A 25,867-nucleotide genomic window follows, 5' to 3' on the forward strand; every position below is an offset into this window, starting at 1 on the left:
CCTGTGAAGGAAATCAAAAATGTAGGTGGACAAAAATAGAGGGATTGGGAATTCTATGTAGTGGTTGATAGTCAACTCCCAGAGTTCTTTCATGGGGTGTAGCTGGTTCAGTTCATTACTGCTCTATTGGAACTGATTTGGTTCATCTCATTGTTAGAGAGGGCCTCGTCCATCAGAATTGATCATCATGTAGTATTGTTGAATTATATAATCATTATATTCCTGGTCCTGCTCATTTCACTCAGCATCTAAGTTCATGTAAGTCTCTTTAGGCCTTTCTGAAATCATCCTATTGGTCATTTCTTGCAGAACAATAATATTCCATAACATTCATATACCACAATTTATTCAGCCATTCTCCAATTAATGGGTATCCACTCAGTTTCCAGATCAAGTCTTTTTTCTTGTTAATGCTCTCTTCCCCTCAAATTATATGGAAAATAATTGTGTGTACATGTTATATACCCTAATACAGTGGTCCTCAAACTTTTTAAATAGGGGGCCAGTTCACTGTCCCTCAGACTGTTGGAGGGACGGACTATAGAAAAAACAAAAACACACTCTGTCTCTGCCCCTCAACTCATTTGCCATAACCCAGCGGGCCACATAAACGTCGTCAGCCCGTAGCATCTGGCCGTACTTTGAGAACTCTTGCTCTAATAGAATATAAGCTCTGTAAGGGCTGAGACTATGTTTTCTTTGTATATTTAGGACCTAACATATGGGAGGTTTTGAAAAAAATGCTTATTGACTGCTTGATAGATGCCAGTAGACTACTTATACACATCATGTATCTCTCCACTGCTCTTCAGATCCCCCACAATAATATTTTTTTCAGAGAGTATAGTGTTACATGATTCCAGACAAAAGGTGTTAGCATAAGTTAGCATACTCTCCCTCTATAGTGTTTGTCCAAAATGTACACACAGATGGGATAACCCTTAAGTGTTGCCTGCCCATACAATTAAATTTCACAGATGGTAAGTATAGACAACATCTAGGCAATAAACAATCTTCTTTCATTTAAATTTTCCTGTTAGTCCACCTATGGTTTTATAGGACTCTGAAGCTTGATGCAAGTAGCACAATAAAGAAGGCCTTGGAATCAAAAAGACTTCTATCCTAATTTTGATATTAGCTTAGTGATCTGGAGCAAATCATTTTTATCTTTTTGTAACTCAAATTTTCCCATCTGTGGGATAGGGATGATGATAACATTTAGACTATTTACTCTACATGGTTGTTATGAGCAAAATGCTTTGCAAATTTCAAAGAGATAAATGTGAATTAGTTTCAAAGAGAATGAAATATCATTCATTATATTTTCTCTTACATTAATCCTAGAAAAATAATAAAAAGAATTAACTTTTTAGGAATGATGAATGGTTACTATATAAAGTGGAACAGTACAAGAGCTATGTGACTTTATTAGTTGTATATCAAATTTAAAACCATTTTAAATAACAGCAATAAGTCTTTTAGTGCTATTTAAATTACTTGCAATACAACATTTCATAGTGATATATACATCCTCCACTTAACTGCTAAAGTGATATTTCTGAAGCTCTGGTTTGACAAAGTCACTTCTCTTCTCAAAGGATTCTGTACTACCTTTGGACTCAAATATTAACTTTTCTATTTATAGCATTTAGAGTTTTCCATGTTTTGGCTCCTGCCTGACTTCCAAGATCAATACATATAATTCCCCTTTATACATTCTGCATTCCAGTTATTATTCTTTTACACACCATCCCATCCACTTCTCTTCTCTAGGGCTACTATGTTTTAAATTCGTTCTCTCCCTACCTCTACCTCTTAGAATCCTTACCTTTCTTCAAAGTTCAACTCTCTTCTTTAAGGCTTTTCGTGATACCTTAAACTCCTTACTTTGCTTTACAGATGAAAAAGTTGAGTTCCAGGTGGCAAAAAGGCTTGACAAGGGTCACACAGAAAAAAAAATAGCAAAAGAACAGTAAGTTTTTTGATATCTAATCCAGAACTCTTTCCACTAAGCCATACAATATTCCTGGATCATAATTTTTTTCCTAGAATTTTTTAAAAGTACTACAAAGATGAATGAGTATTTCTCGTATTGTTCCAATGATAGATGAACACCTTCCCTTAAAAAATAGGTTGAAAGAAAATAGTAAAACATAAAATATTCATGGACATCTCCATTATCATATGATTCAGTTCATTATGCAAATTCTACTTCTTCAACTAACTCAACTAGCTTTCTTAGCTTCTAGGTATGACAAATTCCAACCACTACAAACAATCAAATAGGCCAGAGGGATATTTGTAATCTTGTAAATTACAATCACTGAAATAAAAAATCTCAGGAAAGAGGAAAGATTAAGCTTCCACTGGAAATAGAAGTTCTAGTAGATTGGTTTTTTAATGACAGAATCACTGACTGATGAGCATTCCTATCTCCAATATAATGAAAATTTAAAGATAGTTTAAAAAAAAAATAACAATTCAAGCTTGAATACCATACCTAAATCCTAATGTTCTCCACCTAAGAAATAGTGATTCAGTTTAAACACAGTACACTGTAATGCAAACAAATACACAAGAATGCATTTCTACTTCACTGATGGAGACCCCTTAATTATAAACATGACTAACAAATGTACTTCCCCCATATTTCCATTATTACAAAGAATACATTATTTAAAAAAAAAATTGTCATTTGAATCTCTTGGCATCTCAAGTGTAACAAATTTAGAACACTTTTGAATAAACAATACCATTTGAAACATTTAATAATGTTTATATGTCTTTTTTATTTTCCTACAATAAAAGGATTCTGATTTTGATCTAAGTAGTTAGAAATTCAGAAACTATGCCTTTGAATCTGTGAAATGAATATTTGTGGAAGGAATTTTTTTTTGGGGGGGGAACTTTCTTTTATTTCAGTCATTTCATTTCTCCCCTTGTTCCACTTAATCTCTACTTGTTTCAAAAACAATAATCTCTACATTCCAATTTTATTTAAAAACAGCTTTTACCTCTAAATAAAAACATTTAAATTTCTACTCCTTTTCCCTCTCCAACCATCCTAAGCCACACAGCTAAACTGCACCCTCCTATCTCAACTTTTCATTCAATTAATTTGCTCTCACAACAATTACATATGAAATGAAGCCCTGTAGAAGTCTGAAAGGCATCCTTTATAGATTATTTAACTAAGCATGTTCATTGGTAGACTTATTAAGATTCTTATTAAGATAATTCTGAGTTTATAATCACTAATGGCTAAACTTTATTTTAAAAGTAGAAATATTTATTAAAAACTAAGCTTTGAAACTATACATTTATTTAATGCCATAAAGACTACTAAAAACTCTTAAGTAAACGCTAGGAATAGAGATTGCAGACATTTAAAAACCCACAAAATGTCTACAAGATTAAAAATACATAATGTGCTGTGATCCTCAACTCCTGTTTTTCTACCCTATAGCTTCAGCCCCTCAGGTCAAATTTCTTTCAAAGCAAAGTTAAATGTTTGAAGGCTTAGAGCCTAGGCTCCTTGATTGACTTCTTATCTTACTCATCTATGGGGCTAATTAAGATATGGCCAAACTGTATCCATATCTTAGTTAGCATCACTGTACAAGCAAGTTTCATCCAACCCCATTAAAATTGACTAAAAGTGTCTTACTTCAAGTAATCACTTAGGCAGAATGAATTTTACATTAGCATGATCAAACACGTGCCAGGCCTCAGTGGAAATGAAAAGGGCTTATAGTAATAGGATTTATAAATCCACCACATTAGGTTAATGGCTACATGATTTACATGTAACTTTTCCCTTCTCCTCCCCTTACTCTCAAACTCGCTAAAAACTATGTTTGGCATTTTCAACTACAGTGCCAAACACAGAGGAAATAGTCTTTCTATTTTTGGAATTCTGATTTCTGAAGCAAGGAATGGGCATCAACTATTAACTCTTTAAGAGCTAAATATATGAAGACACAAATAAGCAATTAATAAAATAAAATTACCTATAAGGTCTAAAAGTTTTTAATTGATCACAACTGCTTATTTTGGAAGATGGAGCCAGAAAACTACTGTTACATAATGAAACTCAGCAACTGAAAAATTGAAATCACAACCACATTCACAACTGAAAAGAGCAATAGCAGTCTCAAAATTTGAAATATTTTTAATTGAAAAATGAAACATTTAAATCATAGATGAATTGATCTTTAATAGGTCTTAAGTTGTCTAATAATGGCAAAAAATATTTAAAAGAATAAAATAAAACAAGGGTTCAAAATACTGAAAAATCTTTAACTTTTTTTTTTTTAATTAAAGAAACCAATGTTTATTCTCCATCAGCATTTTTCTAGCACTATTAGAGTGTCTAGGGTAAAACTCAAGACCACTCCGTAGTGATTCCTATCCACTCAGTGGCCTGAGCAGCAGGAACCACAGACCAGTCCTCAGCCAGCTGAGCACCCCAACATTCAATAGGGAACTACTGAATAAGCACAGATAGCACCTGTACTCCCTCAGACCAATCAGCCACCTCTTAGTAGTGAATCCTGGGACAGGTGCTATTCACTTTGAAATTCCTCCTTTATTACTGTGTTCTCAGCTACAGCCTGCTTCTCCCTCCTTTTCAATCTCCTCTGCATCCAGTAGAAGTTAAGATCAGGCATTACTTCCCATGGGGATTCAAAAGAGATGTACCACACATACACAGAACCTTGGGGGCCAGCAGCCACTACATCAGACCCACTGAGTGAGCTCCCTAGTTGTTCATAGAAAGGCAACATTCACATAGCAAAGGGAGGAACCTTAGGTTATACAAGGCAATGACTGGGAGGTTAACATATGAGGATCAGTGACCAGCATGACTCGAGGCTACCAAAAGCTGCCTGGACCTGGTTAGCGGAAGTGAATCATCCAGCAACAGGTGTGGCAGCAGCAAGTTTCACTCTTTCTTTTGTAGATTTATTTTTCTATCTGAAGTCTGAATTGGTGTCAACCAAATGGGTTCCTGCAGCAAAGAATTTGAGGACATCCTCCTCCTCCATTTTCAAGCCAGAGTGGAAAGCAAAATCTTTTTTTTTTTTTACACTTGAATCCAATTTATTTGTGAGTTGTTTTTTTATATGCATATATAGTTATACAATTATCGTGCTACACAAGAAAAATCATATCAAACCAGTAAAAAAAATAAAATAAAATAAAATAAAATAAAATGCAAGCAAACAACAAAAAAAGAGTGAAAAATACTATGAGTGAACCACACTCAGTTCCCATAGTTATCTCTGGGTATAAATGGCTCTCTTCCTCACTGAACAATTGGAACTGACTTGTTGCTGTGTATAATAATATCCTGATTCTGCTCATTTCACTTAGCATCAGTTCATATAAGGCTCTCCAGGCCTCTCTGAAATCATCTTGCTACTCATTTTTTCTAGAACAATAATGTTCCATAACATTCACATACCATAATTTATTCAGCCGTTCTCCAAATGATGGGCATCCATTCAATTTCCAAGGAAAGCAAAATCTTTAACTTAACTTTAATTTTAAGTGTAAAGGGCTAGAACTGAGCAAATAAATACACTTGGATAATGGAGCACGTGAGACTAATTGCCAATTGGACAATTCTCTATTAACATGTTTGAAGATTGACCCTCCCCAACTATTCTGTGCTGACTTGATTGGTGGGACAGAGAAGGGGAAGTGACATGTATGGGTGGAGTAGGAGTAGGAAACTGAGGCATTCTCTTGGCGGTGGAGAGAAGATTACTAGATCTAATCCCCTAACAGGGACCTCAAGAGACCAAGAATAAAGACTTTTGATTAGCCTGATTCTGGCTGATTTCTGGGAAGACAGAGTTCCAGCATAAAAGATAGGAAGATTATATTTAAAAAATTGGCTACTCAAAAGTAAAATCTAATGTATGCAATTAACTGAATAATATTTTCATTTGCTTGAGTTGTTTTTTTTTTTTGTTAAATCCTTAAGAAGCATCTGCTTTCTCTTATCCATTTATCCAATGACTTGCCAAATCTCACCATTTCTACTGCCATTATCTCCTGTACCCAATCTCTTCTCTCCACTCACACAGCCACTACCTCAAATCTATATCACCTCTTACCTAAATTATTGCTGCAGCTTTCCACTCCTGGTCTCAAGACAAGTCCATACTCTACAATACTGCAAAAAAAGTTTACACCATTTCCTTCTCCGGCTCATTTTACAGATGAAGAAACTGAGACAAGCAGGGTTAAGTGACTTGCTGGATTCACACAGCTAATAAGTGTCTGAGGCCAGATTTGAACTGAATAGATGAATTTTCTTTATTCTAGGCCTAGCACTCTAGTCATTGCAACACTTAACTGTCCCTGTTAATAATTATCACTATTCAAATTGCCTGTACAAGCCAGAATCTCATCAGTAATTCATCCTAAAGACCATGAAATTTAGTGAGGCACTAATGGAATGCAGGGTATGTTCCTAACTTTTTGAGGTTGACATCACTAACAACATCATCATTGCTCTTCCACATGTTCAATGTCAGATACTGAATGCGAGATGGATGGATAAAAAGATCTGACCCAAAGCAATTTCTTATATGATCCCAGGATAAGACACTACAGAGTAGGAGATAAAGAGTAACAAACCAGTAAGTATTCTATTGAAATAATAAAAGATTGTACTATTTTGGTTATGTTCTATTCTAAATCTAGAATCTATGATTCCCAAGGTCCACATTTTTTCCCCCCAACTCTCCTAGTTTGTTTTTTTTTTTTAAACAGAATCATGGATCTAGATTTTATAGAAAAAAATCTTAACTTAAACTAAACTTAAACAACTAAAACTTAACATTCTCATTTTACAAATGACTCAAGTGAGGTCCAAAGAAGTCAAGTGACTTGCCCACGATCCCACAGGTAGCAAATACTAAGTCTAGGATTTTAATTCAAGTTCCGTGATTTCACGATCAGTGTTCTTTTCACTACAGGTAAGACTAAGAATTCCATATTCACAGAGAGCACTCAAATAAGCATTTAGTGAGCTTGGAAAAATAAGACATTCTCTTAAATATGAATGTGAACATAATGAACTTACCCACAAAACACAGGATCATAAAGCAAAATGCAAAAATATGCTAACAAACAAATATTATCTTAATATGCCAGCATTTCCTTTTACAGCAATGAGAACACATGAAACAAGGGGGAAAAAACCAAAACAAAACAAAAAACGACTTAACAATGATAGGTACTAGTTTGGAGATTTACTCCATTATTTTTTCTAGCACTTTATTATCTGATAGTACAATCAAGAAACATCATCTCATTACTTCAATTACCTTCCCTTTCACAAATCAGATACACATTCTTTCTATCTCAACATTTGTCTAGTGTCACACAAAACAGTGGCCAACAACAAACCTGATACATGGCTGCTTAAGTTAGACTGAAAGGCACCACATAGTGACCTTTAACAAGAACGATATTAACAGGTGGCTGGTGCCGAATACAAATAATTGTTTTAAGCTATCAAACAAGACCCAAACAGGAGAGCAGTCTTATCATTAATAACTGTGAATGCTAGAGGTAGAGGATGTAGATACCTCCCATCTACAATAGTGGTAAGGAAAAGGCAGTGAGCAACTCTCCTCTCTTGAGCCAAAATGAGTGTTGATGATTTCAACAGGAGGAATTAGCACCAATCAATTTAATTTTATAAGCAAATTAATTACAATAGCTTCTAAAACTACTGTTTTCCTCGCCATTTTTCTACTGCATTTGGAAAGGGAAATTCTTAGATTTATTTTGGTGGTGTTTATTATCACTCATCAGAGGTAGAACTTGATAACAGTCCAGTGAAAACATGTTAAGAGATTATGGGAAATTATTAGATCCTTCTCTGGAAATGTACAGAAGCAAAATGAAGGAGAGAAGAGGTAGGAATCCATGATATACAGGTGTTTCTAAATTCTGGAAGAGAAACTGACTAAGCTATAAGTGACTGAGTTAATTGCCTTTAGTGACTAAAATCAATTGTCTCAAGTTAATCACAGTTTTTATCAACCTTTAACCCCAGAACAAGGCACTGTTTTGACAGAAGAGACAGCTGTACTACAGGGAGTAGGATAGGAGGCACTGCTGGTGCTACAACCTTTTCTGAAACACAATCACTTCGACCAGAGTCCAAAAATCCTACCAGATGGAGAAAAAAACCAGACATGCATCTTACTCCTTACGGTCCCATGGTCGGGCCACCTATTCCTCAGAAAACTCATTATAACTGTCACAGTAGAAAAGGGGATACTATATTCTTTGGCTATTACCCCGTCTTTCACCCTTCCAAACCATCGGCTGGCAATCTAAAGCATGTCACAATGAAAATGGCATGGCCAGACTGATCTACACACTACTGGCACATTGGTCCCCTGATGAAGAGGCCAAGTAGTAGATCGAGTTCCTGTCAGCTGCAAAAGAGCCGACACTTAAGCTGCTTAGAGACTTCTCATTCTTTATTTTTAAAATGGTAGAGTGGGTTCAAGGACATAGCTGCTTGCCAAACAAGAAGAAATTAAGAAAAAAGGCATAATTCTTTTTAGTGAATATACAGCAAGGAGCTTTGAAATTTCAGAATTACTTCACAAACAGCATATCGTTGAAAAAATGATATATAAATGTATAAATGGAAGGAGATTCTCACCACCACCACCAAGAAAAGCATAAACCAAAATAATTAATTCTCAATTTACTGATACTCAATTCTCCTATTACTGAAGTTAAATACTGATTTTCATAAAACCATAACTCCAAGGGAAGATATGGTATGACTGATTACTTTAACTTAATGATCAGCTTTTTAAAGATTTTTAAAGATGTATTGAAAAGATTGTTGGGGGAGAAGAATACATCCAAAGAGATTCCAAAAGTAGTTGTTGTTGTTTCCGCTCTTCCACCTCATTCTCAACTAATTCTTACAAGCTGTAGACCAACTGAATTTTGATGTGTAAACTGCTTTTGACTATATTTCATTTTTTGCAGATAAACACTTTTTTAAAAAAAATGCAAGCCAAAGACACCCTTTTGAGAAACTAAGAAAACAGATGTGGAAGCCATTTGTTTAGATGAAGAGGAATTTTCGCTTTTATAGGAATACAATGATTCATGAAAAGGAAAAAAGTCTGTCATTAAGTTGCTTCAATAGAAACTATTGGGTTTGAGGCAGCTTTCTAAATATGGCCATTGCTTCACTTCACATCTCATCTCTCCTGAAATATCGCAACGATTGCTAAGAAACATTACTTTTATTGTTTTTGTTCTTTTATTTTTTCTGCTTAGCATATACGTTATGGAAAAAGCCTGGTGCTCCAGCATCATGCATTTGCCTCTCTCAATTAGGTAGTTGCACAAAATGTCTTTGGCCTCATTTATCTACTATGATTAGGGCAAGTTCAGATCATCAGAATATTAGTAGTCACCATAATGTGTTCTGAAGTGGCAATGTTTTCCTTAAGAAATGGATGATGCTATCTATGTAGGATAGAAGTAAATCTGATGAATTTTACACTAGGAAATAGAAGTACAACTGTGGTGACCAATTCTATCTTAACTAACATCTCAGATAGTTCAGGCTATCAAAGACCTTTTATATCTGCCTTCTGATGAACTATGACAATGACTTTTAAATTTTCTCAGATAAACCACATCAAAGTATTAGATAGAATGCAATCATGACCTGAAGGCACTCAATAAAACATTTCTGATGATGATGTTGGAAATAATGACAAGGAAAATTATTAAATTCCACTTTGAAAAACCCAAAATAAAAAGGAAAATAATCTTTAATTGATCTGCACAAGATGTAACACTCCTGGAATAGATAGTATGTTTATGCATAAATTGAGGCATACCATACAGCATATACTCAAGGCCTCTTTTTAACATTAAAGAAATGAACCAAAATAATTTAAAACTTGGGAAAATTGTAAACATTTAGTGAAAACTACGACACCTATTTACTGATTTTGATAGAAATACCATTAACACTCCTACCCTATATACCTTCTTTCCCAAAGAACACATATCAAGTGCTATTTTTTTTTTAAATTATATCAAGTGCTATTTTAGAATCTGAAATGAAAGCACCTAATATCCTAAAATGTGAAGACAGAAGCCTTAGAATTCAAGTCCCCGGGGGCAGCTAGGTGGCGCAGTGGATAGAGCACCAGCCTTGAATTCAGGAGGACCCAAGTTCAAATCTGGTCTCAGACACTTGACACTTCCTAGCTGTGTGACCCTGGGCAAGTCACTTAATCCTAGCCTCAGAAAAAAAAAAAAAAAAAAGAATTCAAGTCCCATCTCTTATCCTTACTGTACTTTACAGGGAAGTTTCTGTATCAAAACCTCACTTTGCTCATTTATAAAACAAGGATTAAAAGAGACTTGTAAAATGTGTCCTACAAGATTGTTGTGAGGAAAAGTTCTTTCTAAACTGTAGCTTAATATATTATTCTTATGTATATAAGATTTTGCATATAATACATAAAGCATAAATGTGAGATTTTATACATATAATAAAAATCATAGGATCATTATGCTTTAGTTGTGAGATCACTCCCATTCTAACCATTTTTACCATTTCAAATCTTCCATGGCAAGTAAATCTTTTGGGGTATGACACAAAAAAAGAAAACCAACCTGAATAACAATACCTGTTGACATGTCACCTAGCTTTCTTTTTCATGATTTCATAATCAAAAAAAAAAAAAAAAAAAGCCCAACAAAAACTGAAAACAAGGCTTTTATCTACTTTAAAATAAATAGAATTAGAGCTAGACAGGGATGTCAAAGACTTCTTGGTGAGTATACAGAACAGATTGAAATGTAAATGGGAAATATTTGGCAAAATAAATAAAAATATAATTTGTAAGAGCACGAAGTATACAGTTTGACACTGGTTGATCTACCTACCTCTCCCCAGTCTCCCCATTTTACAGATGAGAAAGCAAAGAAATAACCACAGAATCCAGAGCACTGTAAGGGACCTCAGTAATCACTTAGATAAACCTGAATGTACTGATATGTTTTATACAGTAGAAAGGACATTGGATTGGGAACCAAGAGCTCTGAGTTTATATCTTGGGACCTATATTTACTGCATGGACTTAATCTTTATTGTTAAAATTAAGTTTTAGTTTGAATATAGTTATAGTTAAACACAGATAGCCAAAACTATCTCTTAGGTCTTTTCAGTATCTAAATCTATGATCCTATGATGCCAAGTAGAAGAGCTGAAATTTTAACCCAAGTCTTAATACTTCAAATGTAGCATTCTTTCCATTACACTTATTACCTCTTAATTCCTTCTAATAGCAAATGACTCACCACCATAATCTTAAGTACTGAGACTACAACTCCTAGAATAGAGGTTCCAAGCTCTTGGTGATTACAAGCTAATTGTGATTTCTTCAAAGTCTTGGGAGGAAGACACAGCTGAAAGGGCAGGCAGCTTGCTAGCTGTAATTCCCCTTCCAATTAAGAGCCAGAAAAGAGAGCTATGGTAGCAAACAATTTGGTAGCCTACTCAAGATCCACCAATCTATTTTAACATAGTGTTTGGGGGTGTCTGTCTTGTTTTTTTTTCTTTTGTTTTAATTTTAAAATCTGCCCACTAATAGTCTCCAATCCTGTATTTCTCTACAAGCGATTTTTAATAATCTACAGAAATGCATATGTAAAAAAATTAAGATTTTTTTTTCAGCCTGAATTGCTTTTCTCTATCAACAAAGGCATATTACCTTGCAAAATAACGAACTAATTTTTCTGGTGCTGAACATATTTGGGAGAGTGGAAGAAGTTTCTGGCAAAAATATAAGTGTCCCACTACTTCAGCTTTAAATGTAAATTAAATACTCAGCAGCATGTAAGTTAGGACAATTTTCCTTACACAAGATAAGATGAATTGTATTTTATTCTTTAGTTCTGAACAAGTCAATTCTTTAGACATACCTAACCCTTAAACAAAGGCTGCTCTTTGACACAGCTGTGGAAATGTTTTTATTACGAATGTTCTTTAAATATGAACAAGAGTCTCTCTTTTCTGTACTTAAATTCATAACAAGCTCTTACTTTTGCAAAATAGAATAACTGAAGAAAAGTGAAAAGAGAAAAGAAAAAGAGAATATTTGCTTCCTATGTGAGCATCATATAAATTACCACCATAGTGGCAAAACATGCCTTTCCCCAATCTACCAACTCTATTCCCCTCAGAACCTGTGACACCCCAATGGCTCTTCTAGACTCTAATATGGTTACATTATTGTAAAGAAAATTATTCCAAGATTTATTCCTTTTCTCAGGATGAAAAAGTATTTTTTAAAATGCTTTTGAGATAATTATTAGATTCCATAAAGGTCATTTTTATGATAACTCAAATGTGTGGGCTCATAGGTCTCTAGGACACCAATTTTATACAATCTGTCTTCTTTGGAGATTGCCTGGCCACAAGAGGAATTCTCTAGCTGCTTCATGAGGGCACAGTGCTTTATTACTTAGAATTATATGCCAACTGGGGTTGTTCTATTTAAATTTTTTTTTTTTTTTAAATTTTAACACTGCATCCAACTTCTAGTGAACCTCTCCTGTGTGGAGAAAAGTTCTATAATCACTACTTATTGTTCCCAGTTTATGCTTTGTCCTGATCACTCTGAACACACAGGGTTTACTGTACTATTTTTTATTTTAAAGAAATAAGGAAAGAAAGAAAAGGAAAAGAAAAAGAAAAAGGAAAAGAAGAAAAAAGTTCTATATCATCACTACTTATTATTCCCAGTTTATGCTCTGTCCTGATCACTCTGAACACACAGGGTTTACTGAACTATCATTTAGATCCTTCTTAACAAATCATGATTTCCAATGATTAATGAGCTTAAAGGTCACAGGCTGATTTTTTTTTTTTTAAAGAAGGAAGGAAGGAGAGGAGGAAAAAATAATCCAACAACCTGTAATTCCAAAGTACCTTAATTTTTGGCAATCATCATATCATGGGTAGAAAAAGTCCAACCCTTTACAAAGGTTTTAATTCAAATAACATTTGCTAATTACCTTGTAAGAGCAAAGGCAAAGGGAAGATTATTTGGATAACAAAAATTTTATTTACTAATATTTACAAAGCACCTTTTAAAAGCAAAATAGAGGGAAGATAATATATATTTGTATAAATGTCATGAGTATATATATATATATATAAAATATACAAAATGAATACTATATATGTAATATAATATACATGTAACTATTTCTATATGAAATTTAACCATTTATTTACTAAACAGTTTTAGAGGACAAGTCAAACAATTGTATGTATATTCCAATCTGGAGAATGTATACTTTTCATAAATCTTCTAGAATGAATAATTTCCATACCTTCAAATGACTGCAGCTTTCACTAAGAAGGATTTGTAGTATTCTAAGACTCAAAACAAATAATACAACATTACTAATGAATATAAACATCTGAAGAACCTCTTCTATTTGATATTACCAATAAAGATTTCAATGGCTCTCTGTTTGGCAAGGAGATCAAGAATACAATGTATAATGGTCATAGAGTCCATGTCATTTCCACCTTTTTTAGAGACTACTATCTTATTCAAACATAATGGACCAGAGAACTTCAATAGTATCTTTATTCCTGATTTTACTTTTTTACTAGCTTCTACAAAGTCCTACTCTCCTGAGTCATCATGATATTGGATTCTCAAAGGCTATACTAATGTAAAGAAAACTATAACAAGTACTATACACTGTAATGGTTTCAAATATAGTTCCAGAAACAGACCAAGTTAGCTTTCTGACCATCAACCTATCTTAGTACATAGAGGTTCACTTAGCATTAGAGTGACCACTTGGTAATAAATTCTTTGGCCATACCAATTCATGATACAAAGAGCTACAAAATAGACGTTAGTCTTCTTTCCACACTTCCAAATGCAGTAACAATGAAGCAGAAAAAGGGGAAGAGGATGCTAAGAATTGGTTTTTAGACCACTTAAGAACTTCAATTTGATTCTTGGTACTCTGAATATAAGATTCTTAGCTAGTCACCAAGAAGTAGAAAAATAAATCATACCAGCCTCTTCACAGTTAATATTAAAAAATAAATAAATAGATAGATAGATAAAACAAAAACAGAAGTTAGAATTAAATGAAAAGATTACTTAACTGGTTGGAGAGGTGAAAAAGGATTTCACCATACATTTAAAGGCAACAAGAAATTTCATTTCATGGAATACCTGACCATTTGGTACAAAGCCCAAGTATTCTCAAAAAACACTACTACTATTTTAAACATAAGGAGATTTGACCTGTGCATACCTAGTTTGCCTAACATGAAAGCACCCTGCTTTCCTGAGTTCTCCTATCACATGGGTGGAAGTTATCATCCTTTTATTGGCTGTAAAGTCTGAAAAGGTAATATCTCTAAAATTTACCAGATTGGAATAGTGTCTCTCTCTCTCTCTCTCTCTCTCTCTCTCTCTCTCTCTCTCTCTCTCTCTCTCTCTCTCTCTCTCTCTCTCTCTCTCTCTCTTTATGCAGTCTCTCTCTTTTCTATGCATTTTTCCCTTTTGTATCCAGGTGAGAATAGAGGAACCCAGAAAACAGGCACCATGAACTGAATTAGGAAGGGGAATACTTTCCATCCATCTTTCCTTTCAGGCCCTGAGATAGTTATTTTTCATGTTCAGTTTTATATATTCCTCTTAGTTTCAAGTACAGGTGGCAATCCCACCAGACCCAAGAGTTTGAGTCATGGTGACCTTGAAACCAGGAATCCAGGCACTGCAGCTAGCTCAATCCTAGAGAGGTTTGGATTGGGAATCTGAACTGTGCTCTCTGAGAGCTAAGCTAAGCTGTATACCTAATCCCTTTTCCCTTCCCACTGAGTAAGGTCATGGAGTGGGAAGTTAAATTATGTCTCCCATGTTGGGGGACTAAGTTTGAATATTCGTCAATATACCTTTGAAGTAAAAATTCTTTTGTAAAAGATAATCCAGCTATTACGGTTAAATGTAACTTTGGTAAAGAGGACCACCCCCCTTCACTTGAGGGAACCACCAAGGTTGTGACCTGAAATCATTTACCAAGTGATATTCCTGTAGGTGACATCATACAGATTGCATCAAACCCCAGAATATTCTGGAGTCTCCTCAAAGAAAAAAAAAATTTGGCCTAAGCCAAATTGTGTTGATACACATGGGAAGGGGAAAAAAAAAAAAAAAAAAAAAGCCCTGTGTAGGAATGATATACCCACTGTCATACCTCAATATGGGTAAATTATAGAACTTGCTCATTACTATGCAGGAGGTCAGTGAAAGGAATACTAAATTAAGAGCCAAAGGCGCAGAGTTCCAATTCTGTTTCTAAGCCATTTAACAAGTTGTGCAATTGTACAATGAGATCACTAAATGAGATGGCTTCTAAAGTCCCTTCCAGCTTCAAATCCATGATGCTACAAGCAGGACATAAAGAATTAACAGACAACTTGGACCCCAGAATTAAAGTAGGAACAGAACAAAACTACAAAGTTTTTCTAATGACCTCAAGCTAATTCCAGAAACCAAAGACTACCTTTTTAAATACCAAAATTCTACTAGTGTTATTATAAGAATGAAAATTATTAAATGCTATAATCTACAATAAGTTACTGAAGGCTGAGTATATAACCCAGATTTGAGTGTCCCAGGTCAAAGTGATAGCATAACAATACTTTTTCCTTCAATTAGAGCAGGGATCCTTAAGCTTTTTCCATTTGCAATCCCTTTCCACCTGATAAATTTTTATGTGACCTCATCTTGAGCCTGAGCCATGGTGTTTCTGACAGCATTAGTAAATACACAATGCAAAATGCACACGTTGTATTTTCAGAACCAAGGATGCAGTGAAGTCATTCAATTCAACATGGGCAAGCACTATCAGAGACACTTGGATTCATTATGTCTGAATTATAAATAATTTTGTCATCCCCGCATTCAGAAACCTTTTACTGTTGTCAATTTTTTTATAATCCCCTACATTCAGTTATGTGACTGACCCACAGTTTAAGAAGCTCTGAACTAGAGCATCATAGGAAAGATAACATTACAGAGTGAGAAAAGCATAAATGCAGGCAAAGAAGACCAGGAGCAATGAAATCCTCCTACTCACAAGCTATGAGACATAAGGCAAGATAGAACCTCATAGAACCTCAGTTTATTCTTCTGAAAAATGAAGATAACTAACAATCCTTATTTTGAGTTATTTTAAGGAAGTTGCTGTAGAAATGAGTTATGATAATTGTGATCAGAGCAAATGGTGATTTGCTCTTCCAAAACAAATGAAAATGACTATCTAGTTCATTAGTTTAAACCAAAATGTTAAGCACTGATCATTATGGCCATGAACTGTGCTTAGCAGTTCCTATATGATATAGGAAATATATTCATTATCACTACCACCATTATCCACAATAAACTCAGATCAACTACTGGTGGTAAAGGGCAAACTCCTTAAATGCAGGGACCATTCCTCCTATTTCTTTTTTTATCCTTAATAGGGTCATACCCAGAGCATAGACTATATGTCTGGTGAAAGCTTAAAGGGAAGTTGAAAAAAACAAAAGAATGAACCATAGTTCTTCTGCTAAGGTACTTTAAAAAACCTTTAAATTATGATAGAAAATATTAAACATGGAATATATACAGCTTGGAATAGTCATATGACTGAACAGAAATGCATTTTACAAACATTCTTCATCTGAAATTTTAAACTGATTCTGAAAGAAGACAAATTTTTTCTAAATCATTATTTGTTGGTTATTGATATTCCCACAAAGGTTTATAATAACCTTCACCACTCACTCTTCTATGTTCACTTTATATTTTCCCATTTTCGATCTTTTACTTCTATTGGGAAAGCCCTGTGTCAATATAATGGATAGATGAAAAATAAAAGAGGAGAAGTATTTACACAAGCTCCACTTCTTTCCTTAATGAATTATTCTCATCAAGTAGGCCATATTTTCTTTTATGCACAATGTTAGATTTGTGAGCTGCTTCTATCTATGAACTTAGCATCAAATAAGCTATCATCAAAGCTTCTACAACAGTGGAAATTATAATCTAAGCCCTATAAATGTGCACAATGACCACAAATTAAAGTGAGGATGTAACAGAACTCTATTAAAACTTGATATGAAATTAATATTATAATCCATTCAAAGTAACAAGTATTTATTAAGTATTTTTCAGAGATGACTCTGAAATTTTTATCTCCAGTCCTTACCTTAGATCTAAAAACACATCTTCAATTGTCAATAAAACAGCTCTTATTAAAATATGTCACCAGCACTTCAAATTCATGTCAAAAACTCAGTTGCCCATCTTTCTTCTTAAACTGGCTTTGATTTTTCAGTCATAAATGATATAGTATCAGATAAAAAAAGGTTACCAGGAAATATAATATGATATTGAGCCATTCTATTTGACCCATTTTAACATCTAAAATAATTTGAAATAATATGAAATTTTAAATTGGAAAAAAATTAAAAATAATATATCTTGAGGTAGGGTATTTTGCAAGCCTTGTCCTAACACCCACCTGTTCCATAATAAAAACATGAAACATCTAAACATGAAAATTATGGACCAGTTTGCTCTAATGAATATTAAGTCTCATCTATAAACTCATTTCTAAGTCACCAAGAAAATAATAAAGTTCTGATAGAGTAATGACAGATCTGTGGATTTATAGCCACATTTTACTACAAGGAATGCGATGACCAGGCAAGGGAAAGGGAAAGTTAACAGCGGGCTCTGCTTTTCTGAATCTGAAATCTTCATTCAGTTTAAAAAGCAAATTCTTATCTGATCCATTTTTTTCTTTTTAAACCAAAAGTGAGGCAACTCTCTCCAAACTCATACTATTAATCCCAAACTATCCAACCACAAATTCCCAAAACATATAAATGGCTGTTCTGAAACAATAGAAGTGTTGAAGCACAAAAAGAAACAGCCAGGATAGTTTCCCCATCAGTGAGTGAATAAGGCCTGTCCCATGTGGCAACTGCTCTAGGTTTGCTGTTCTGACAGTAATCAACACTAGATAAGAATCTACCCTCAATCTATCTAATAGAAAATATTTAAGTATAGTATGCACACTATAGAATGTTCACAAATCTACAACAAGGTTGAGAAAGGGACAAATGACTGCCCTTTTCTTTGCTTCCCTGTAGTTTGCAGCTTCTAGTGAAGGGTTTCACCTACCCTTACCCAATTTAGGAAATGAAAAAAAAGAAAAGCACCACAAATTAGACCCATCCAACTAAGCTAAGGAACGTGAAGAAAAGAAAGAGGAAAGAGCTTTGTTATTAGGTTTTTTCCTCAGCAAACAATTATGCTTTGCTACTTTACCCCCTCCCTTCACCATGGATCATAGTGTCAGCATAAATCTTCCAGATGACTTCTGAGTGTCAATGAAAGGGAACACTAAATTAATGGGGAAAAGGTAGACAAAACAAATCCAAAAGCTACACCAAAAATCGAGGGGCTAAGATTTCTGACACAAACTTTAAAAGAACCTTCTCTCTGGACAATATACGCACTTTATATTTTGTTTTGCAACCCAAGTTCAACATCTCTGAATTAGACAAACTGCTGCTCTCAAAGAGAGATTACAACAAATAGGAGGTTACTATAATGCAAAGTAAAGAGGAAAAATAAAAGTAAAGAATTAAAGAAAGCATTATGGAATCCTTGAGTTGGAAAGGTACAATTTTAACTGAGGAAATATAATAATATTTTAGATAACTGCAATTATTGAACTAGGTTTTGAAGATGGATCACATTTCTAATAGGAAAAGAGATCTAGGTAGCAAGATCCATGAAGTGATAAGAAAGCATAAAATGTTTGGGGAACGTCATGTAGTCTACATTTGCCTAGAGATATCAATGTATGAAAAGGAATAAAGAGGAGCGGCTAGGTGATATGGTGCATAGAACACTAGCTCTCAAGCCTTAGCCTCAAATACTTATTTGAGCAAGTCATTTAATCACAACTGATGGAAAGGTATGTTGGTGCCAGATAGTACAATTGTATTTTATTTATCAGGCAATAGGTAGCAGGAAATTGTTGCAATTTTAGGAAGAGACCAGCAATAGTATATAACATGACTTGGAGGGATCAAGTCTAGAAGCAGGAAAAGTAGTTAAGAATCTACTATGATACCTGAGGCAAAAAGATGAAAGTCTGAATTAGAGTGGTCACAGACAGAATGAAAAGAATAAAAGATTACAGAGCTATTAAAGAAGTAGCATCTGAAATCAATGGAGGAATCAAAGCCAATTTAAAGGTTCAAATATAATCAGTTGAGAAAATGGTGGAAGAGATTCACATGAATATAATGTCAAGAAAATTGAGGAGTATTAAGAGTGAGTGATCAACAGCATCCAATGAGAAATATTTCCTCTCCTCCCACCCAAAGTAATTACCTTAGGAAGCAATTACTGCAAAGATGTGGTATCTTTGCAATCAAACGGTTGATCACCAGAAGCATATATGATTTTATCAGTGAAAAAGATTATTACCATGAACTTTGCCTGTACACTAAAGCCCTTGGGATTTGGATCTTTCTGTCTGATCTGCAGCTGAAATATGTATGGAATCTTCCATTAGAACATGAGCTTGAGAGAGAAGGTTGTCTTAATTTTCAATTAATGTTCCCCAGTGTTTAGCTAAGTGCTTTGTATACAGAAAGCATTGAAGAAATGGTGGGCTATTTGTTTTGCTTTGTTTTGTTTTTAACTCATTATGTTTGAAATCTGCCTATAGTAATCTGAGTTTGATAAACCCAAAGACCCACAGATTCTGGGATAAGAACTCACTATCTGACAAAAATTGCTGAGAAAACTGAAAAATAAGATGGCAGAAACTAAGTAGATGTTGACCAACATCTAATAACCTATACCAAGATAAGATCAAAATGGGTTCATGATTTAGACATAAAGAGGGATACTGTTAAGCAAATGAGAACAAGGGATAGTCTACCTCTCAGATCTGTGGAGAAAGAATGAATTTATGACCAAAAAAGAACTAGAGAACATTATGAAATGCAAAGTAGTTTGTTTTGATTATATTAAATTAAAATTTTTTTGTACAAACGTAACCAATGCAGCCAAGATTAGAAGCAAAAAAACAAAAAACAAAACAAAAAACAAAAAAAACTAGGAGAAAAAAATTGACATTCAGCATTCAGTGTTTGCAACATGTAGAGAACTGACTCAAATTTATAAGAATACAAGCCATTCCCCAACTGATAGTCAAATAGTCAAAAGATATAACAGATAATTTTCACATGATAAAATTAAAGCTATTTCTAGTCATTTGAAAAAAATGCTCTAAATCACTACTGATTGGAGAAATACAAATTAAGACAACTCTAAAACAACATTTCATATTGGCTAAGATGACAGGAAAAGATAATGATGAATGCTGGAGTGGATGTGGGAAAATTGGAACACTACAGCTTTCTTGGTGGAGTTGTTAACTGAACCAACCATTCTGGAGAGCAATTTGGAATTTTGCCCATAGGACTATAAAAGCGCATGCCCCTTTGATCCAACAGTGTCTCTACTGAGGCTGTATTCCAAATAAATCATACAAGAGGGAAAAGAACCCACATGTACAAAAATGTTTGTATCAGCCCTTTTTGTAGTGGCAAGGAACTAGAAACTGAGTAAATGCCTATCAAGTGAAGAATGGCTGAATAAGTTATGGCATATGAATGTTATGGAATGATTGTCCTATAAGAAATGATGAGAAGTCTGATTTCAGAAAAGCCTGGAGAGACTTGCATGAATTGATGCTAAGTAAAATAAATAGAACTAAGAGAACATTGTATATAACAAGATTATGTGCTGTGCTGATCAACTGTGAGACTTGGCTCTTTTCAACAATAAGGTGATTCAAGGCAATTTCAATATATTTGTGATGGAGAGAACCATTTGCATCCAGAGACAGAACTATGGAGACTAAATGTGGATCAAAGCATAGTATTTTCACCTTTTTGTTGTTGTGATTTTTTTTGGTTGGTTTTTGTGTGTGTGTGTGTGTGTGTGTGTGTGTGTGTGTGTGTGTGTGTGTGTTTGCCTTTTGATCTGATTTTTCTTCTGCAGCATGATGAATAAGGAAATATGTTTAGAAATATGTTTAACCTATACTAGATTGCTTGATATCTACGAAAGAATTGAGGGAGAAAAAAAGAGGAAAAATTTGGAACACAAGGTTTTGCAAAGATGAATATTGAAAACTATCTTTGCATGTATTTAGAAAAATAAAAAACTATTAAAAAAAAAAAAAAAAAAGAAAGAAACCTGGTTTAAAAAAATGTGCTAATAGCAATTATACTGGTAGCAAACTATGAGCCTGAACAAGTTATTTAATCTCAGTTTCATCATCAGTAAAAAAACCTAGCCCACAAAGCTCCCTGAACTTCTCAAATATCTCTATAATTAATTGTCTTATGAACTTAATTTTTTTAGGTGCATAAAATTCTTCCAAACCTTTAGTTCAAATCTTGCATTTCCCTGTACTCAATGCATGAATATAAATGCAAGGCAAAGAAATAAGGAAACACTAACTTGTCTTTTTTGTGGGTCCTTCTTTCCAATAATCCTGGGCACCAGCTACAATCTTCCCACAAAAGGTTACAAGCTGTTAGTTTAGCAAATTCTAAAGATTTAAAGAGCACAGAAGAAAAACCCTTCTCAAAGCAAGAGGCTTAACACTCTAGTTCAAAATTCATGAAATAAGACCCCAGATCTTCAAAGCATCAGAACCATTCCCATAAATTTGCTCATGGTCTGCATATCATTGTTTTAAAGCAGTATTGATAATGCATTTGCATGCTTAGGACTGAAACTGGTAAACTGATACTACTAGAAAAGGACAAAATTAATATGGCTGCAAAGAAAGATCCATTGTAAAATTCCACAGATGCTTCCTATAAAACAAATTAACCAGTCTGGTATGCAGAGTCACAATTGTTCAAACACTAGTACTCTTGTAAAAAAGAATCCCAGAATGCAAGTATCAATAACAAGAAAAGCAAGAGCTTCATAACAAAATATAAGTAAAGTGACTGTTAAAATTCAAAACACTGTACTTTTTTAAAAATTCTACACTTTTTTCTTAAATATTCCACAATATATTAAAGTTTGGGGGAAAAAATAAATTTAAGTACATGTACACACACGTCACACACACACACACACACACTCTAGAATCATATGGGTCTGCTCAGTTTGCTTTCAAAATCTCATAACTGAGAAGAAGTTTAAAGATTATTTAGCCCTTTTTGTACAGATGAAGAAACTAAGACTAGATAGAAAGATTAAGAAACTTATCCAAAGGCACACAAAGCAGTAACAAGGTAGGGATTCAAAGCCAAGTCCTTTTCATTCCAAATTCAGCAATCTTTCCATGGTACAAGGCTAGGTCTCTTAACTTCATTGGCTAGGTCTCTTAACCTTTAGTCTATTACTTTTTTCCAAACATTAAAATTACAAAGCATAATATCTAAATAAACCTATTTAGCAAAGTATTTTTATTCTGAATTTGACAAATGTCAACCAATGAACAAATTTCGATGCACAAAAAAGAGAAAGAGAATAAATGGCAAATCAAACTGCGAGCTTCTATTAGTTTGTTTTTTAAAGGTATATTACATTTAGCACAATAGTAAATATATGTTTCATTTTGCACTTAGAATCCAGCATCACATTGCCTTACATCATGATCTATTGTTACACTGATCAGAGTTCTTGAGGCTTTGTTTTCCTTTACATTATTATAAAAACTGAATAAATTGTTTTCCCAGTTCTGTTCAATTCGCTCTTCATCAGCTCATGAAAATCTTCCCAATTTAATATTCTATTCTGTTTATATTTAACATTCCATTATATTTTCATGCATAATTTGTTCAGCTCCTCAATTTCCAAGCCATAAAGTCCTCCTTTTCCTTTAATAATCAATTTAAAAAAACATCAGTTCAAATACCATCTTCTCCATGAAGTCTTTCCTGGTTCTCAACAACTAATAGCCTTGCCCCACAAATTATCTGTTATTTAATTATCCTATGCAAATTGTACTTGTAAACTGCATATTCCTCTCCCTCATTAGAATGTAAACTCATAAAGTATAAAGAGTAGAGATATTCCAATTCTTTGCACTTAGTAGAGTGTCAGACACACAATATAATGGGGGCTTGATAAAGATTGAATGAATGATTCTTTGCCATAACAAAAAAAAATGCTGATACACACACACACACAGTATATATATGATTCCTTTCCATCTGCCTTTGATTTCTTGGGATATATGGTGCATGGCTAATAATATCAATAACAACAATAACTTTAATAATGTTATAATTTACATAGTATTGTAAAAGTTTGCAAACTACTTTACAGATATCTCATTTTACCCTTAAGATAATTCTGGGAAGTAGAAGCTGCTATCTCCATTTAACAGAGGAGGAACTTGAGCCTGAGAGAAGCTAAGTGAAGTCGAAGAGTCTTACACAGCCAGTAAATGTCAGAGGCCAAATTTCAACTCAGGTCTTCCTGATTTCAGTCAGCCTTTTTTCCTACTGTGCCACTAGCTACCTAAAATAATCAGAACTAGCAATTACAAAACACTTTTAAAAATATGACTCTTTAAACCTCACAAGAGCCCTGTGATATGTTATACAGATGAGAAAAAGGAGGCATTGAGTGATTAAAGCTACTAAATGTCTGGGATAGAATTCAAATTTAGGTCATCCTGATTCCAAATCATAAATACTAACCACTGAGCTACTTATTTGCCTAAAAGTTGTATGAATGGGTCAAAGGGTATGCCAGTTAATAGTTATTTTGGTTATAGTTTCAACCTGCTTTTCAAAAAGACTGCACCAATTCACAATTCTACCAAATGTAATTGTCCTCTTAGAATGCTTCCAATAATTCCTCCTCCTTTGCTAATTTGATAGATGTCAGGAAGAAATTACACTGATTTAAAAAAAAAAAAAACACAATCAATAAAATATCTTGAAACAAGTAATAAAAATGTTATATCTCTATCAATCTGTCGAACAAGGACTTAAGTGCTTAACATGTCAAGCCTAATAGATACAAAAGACAAAAATAAATATTGTCCCTCCTTTAAAGGAATTTGCCTGTAAAGGAGGAAGCAATGTATACATATAATTAAATGCAAAGTGACTATAAATAAAGGAGAAACAAAATAATTCGGATGGCAATCTTAGCACTTGATGAGAACAAAAAGCAGCCCCAAGTTGGAGACAGCACTAAATCTGAGCTCTGGAAAAGACCAGAGTGCTAAGAGGCAGACAGAAGAGATGAACACTAAGCAAGGATGACAGCCTGTGTTGAGTCTGAGATGAGAGAAAGTGTAAAAAAGACGCGTAATTGATTGTATACAAAGGGTGAGAGAAAATGAAAAGATGAGTATGATTCTGAAGTTTTGAACTGGAGTACACTTTAAAGTTAAAAAAAAAATTTAATAAGCATTTATTTAGCACCTATATAAAGTTTTCCTCACATCATCCCTCTATGAGAAGTAGTATGAGTTTTACTATCTTCTTTTCACAAATGAAGAAATGGAAAATCAGAGACTTAAAGGTTATTTCCTAAAGTTATATTGTATCATAATTAGCTCTCTCCTAACTCCAATCCAGCACTGTTCCCACCTCACCAAATTGTCAGTTAGTGATCTAAACTAGGGAAAGAATCTTGGAGTCAACTGAAAAACTCATAATTATAGGATAAATAGGCTTACCAAAAACCCCAAGAGTTTGGACTCCCAACACAATGCCATTATATCATTTTGAAGCTTATCTCGAATAATAGAATAGTTTAATTAGGTAGAGTTCACAATGGCTGTGAAGTATTTTCATTCTAAACCTGTAAGTATGAACTGATTTTTTTTTTAAAAGAACATGGCATGCCATGCTTAGTATTGTACAAAAATAAACTAATGGGGCATCAGAGAAGAGCTAATGCTACCTACTCATTCTGTAGATAAGGAAACTGATTAATTTAATAAACATTTAAACACTACCTGTGTACAGAGTACTATGCTGTGTACCTGAGATGACATATGTTTTAGGTAAGACACATTCTTTATGCTCATGGAATTTACAATGTAGTACAATAGGAACTGGGCCCTATACACTGATATACTTACCTCCCAAGCAAGGAAATTTTCTTTACTAGTGTTGAATGGCACCTTAAGAGTTACCTAGATCACTGAGTGACTTTCCTCCAAGATCACACAGCACTATTTCAGAAGCAGAACTTAAATCCAGGTCTTCCTGTCTTTGAGGCTACCCCTCGTTGTGCCACAGTTCTCTTCTAATTGTCCTACCTCAGTTTCCCTAATTGGTCCTGCCTTGGTTTTCTTAATTGTTCTGCCTCAATCCCCTTACTTACAAACCTTCCCCCTCTCTGGTTCATGAAGAATGATATAACTCAGGGCTATTTGCTCTAAGGTTATAAATTGTTAATGTGTAAACACAGAAAGCAGGACTTCAGACTTTGTGTCTGTAGTCAGACACTTTCTTAACTCCCAATTTGCTAGAGTTTATGGTCCTACCCCATAAACCTGTCAGAACCGAATTGATGGTTCCTGCCTAGAGATTCCACCCCCCCCTTGTTTAGCTGCTGTGCATAAATATGTCATTGAAAACTCAAATTGGCTGTTGGATGCTGGCTGGATGCTGGTTTCTTAGATGACAGTTTCATTCAGCCCTGGGACCAAACAATGGATCCATTTG

At 34.2% G+C, this 25,867-nt stretch overlaps 1 protein-coding gene and 1 pseudogene across 1 annotated transcript in view; both read right to left on the reverse strand.

The window, feature by feature from the left end:
- Window positions 1–25,867, reverse strand: part of POLA1 (DNA polymerase alpha 1, catalytic subunit) — a 312,594-nt gene that overhangs the window by 215,787 nt on the left and 70,940 nt on the right. The window lies entirely within an intron of this gene.
- Window positions 4,324–5,232, reverse strand: LOC141561399 (small ribosomal subunit protein uS2 pseudogene; annotated as a pseudogene).

Source organism: Sminthopsis crassicaudata, chromosome 3 (genome assembly GCF_048593235.1).
Source record: "Sminthopsis crassicaudata isolate SCR6 chromosome 3, ASM4859323v1, whole genome shotgun sequence".
NCBI classification, from domain to species: domain Eukaryota; kingdom Metazoa; phylum Chordata; class Mammalia; order Dasyuromorphia; family Dasyuridae; genus Sminthopsis; species Sminthopsis crassicaudata.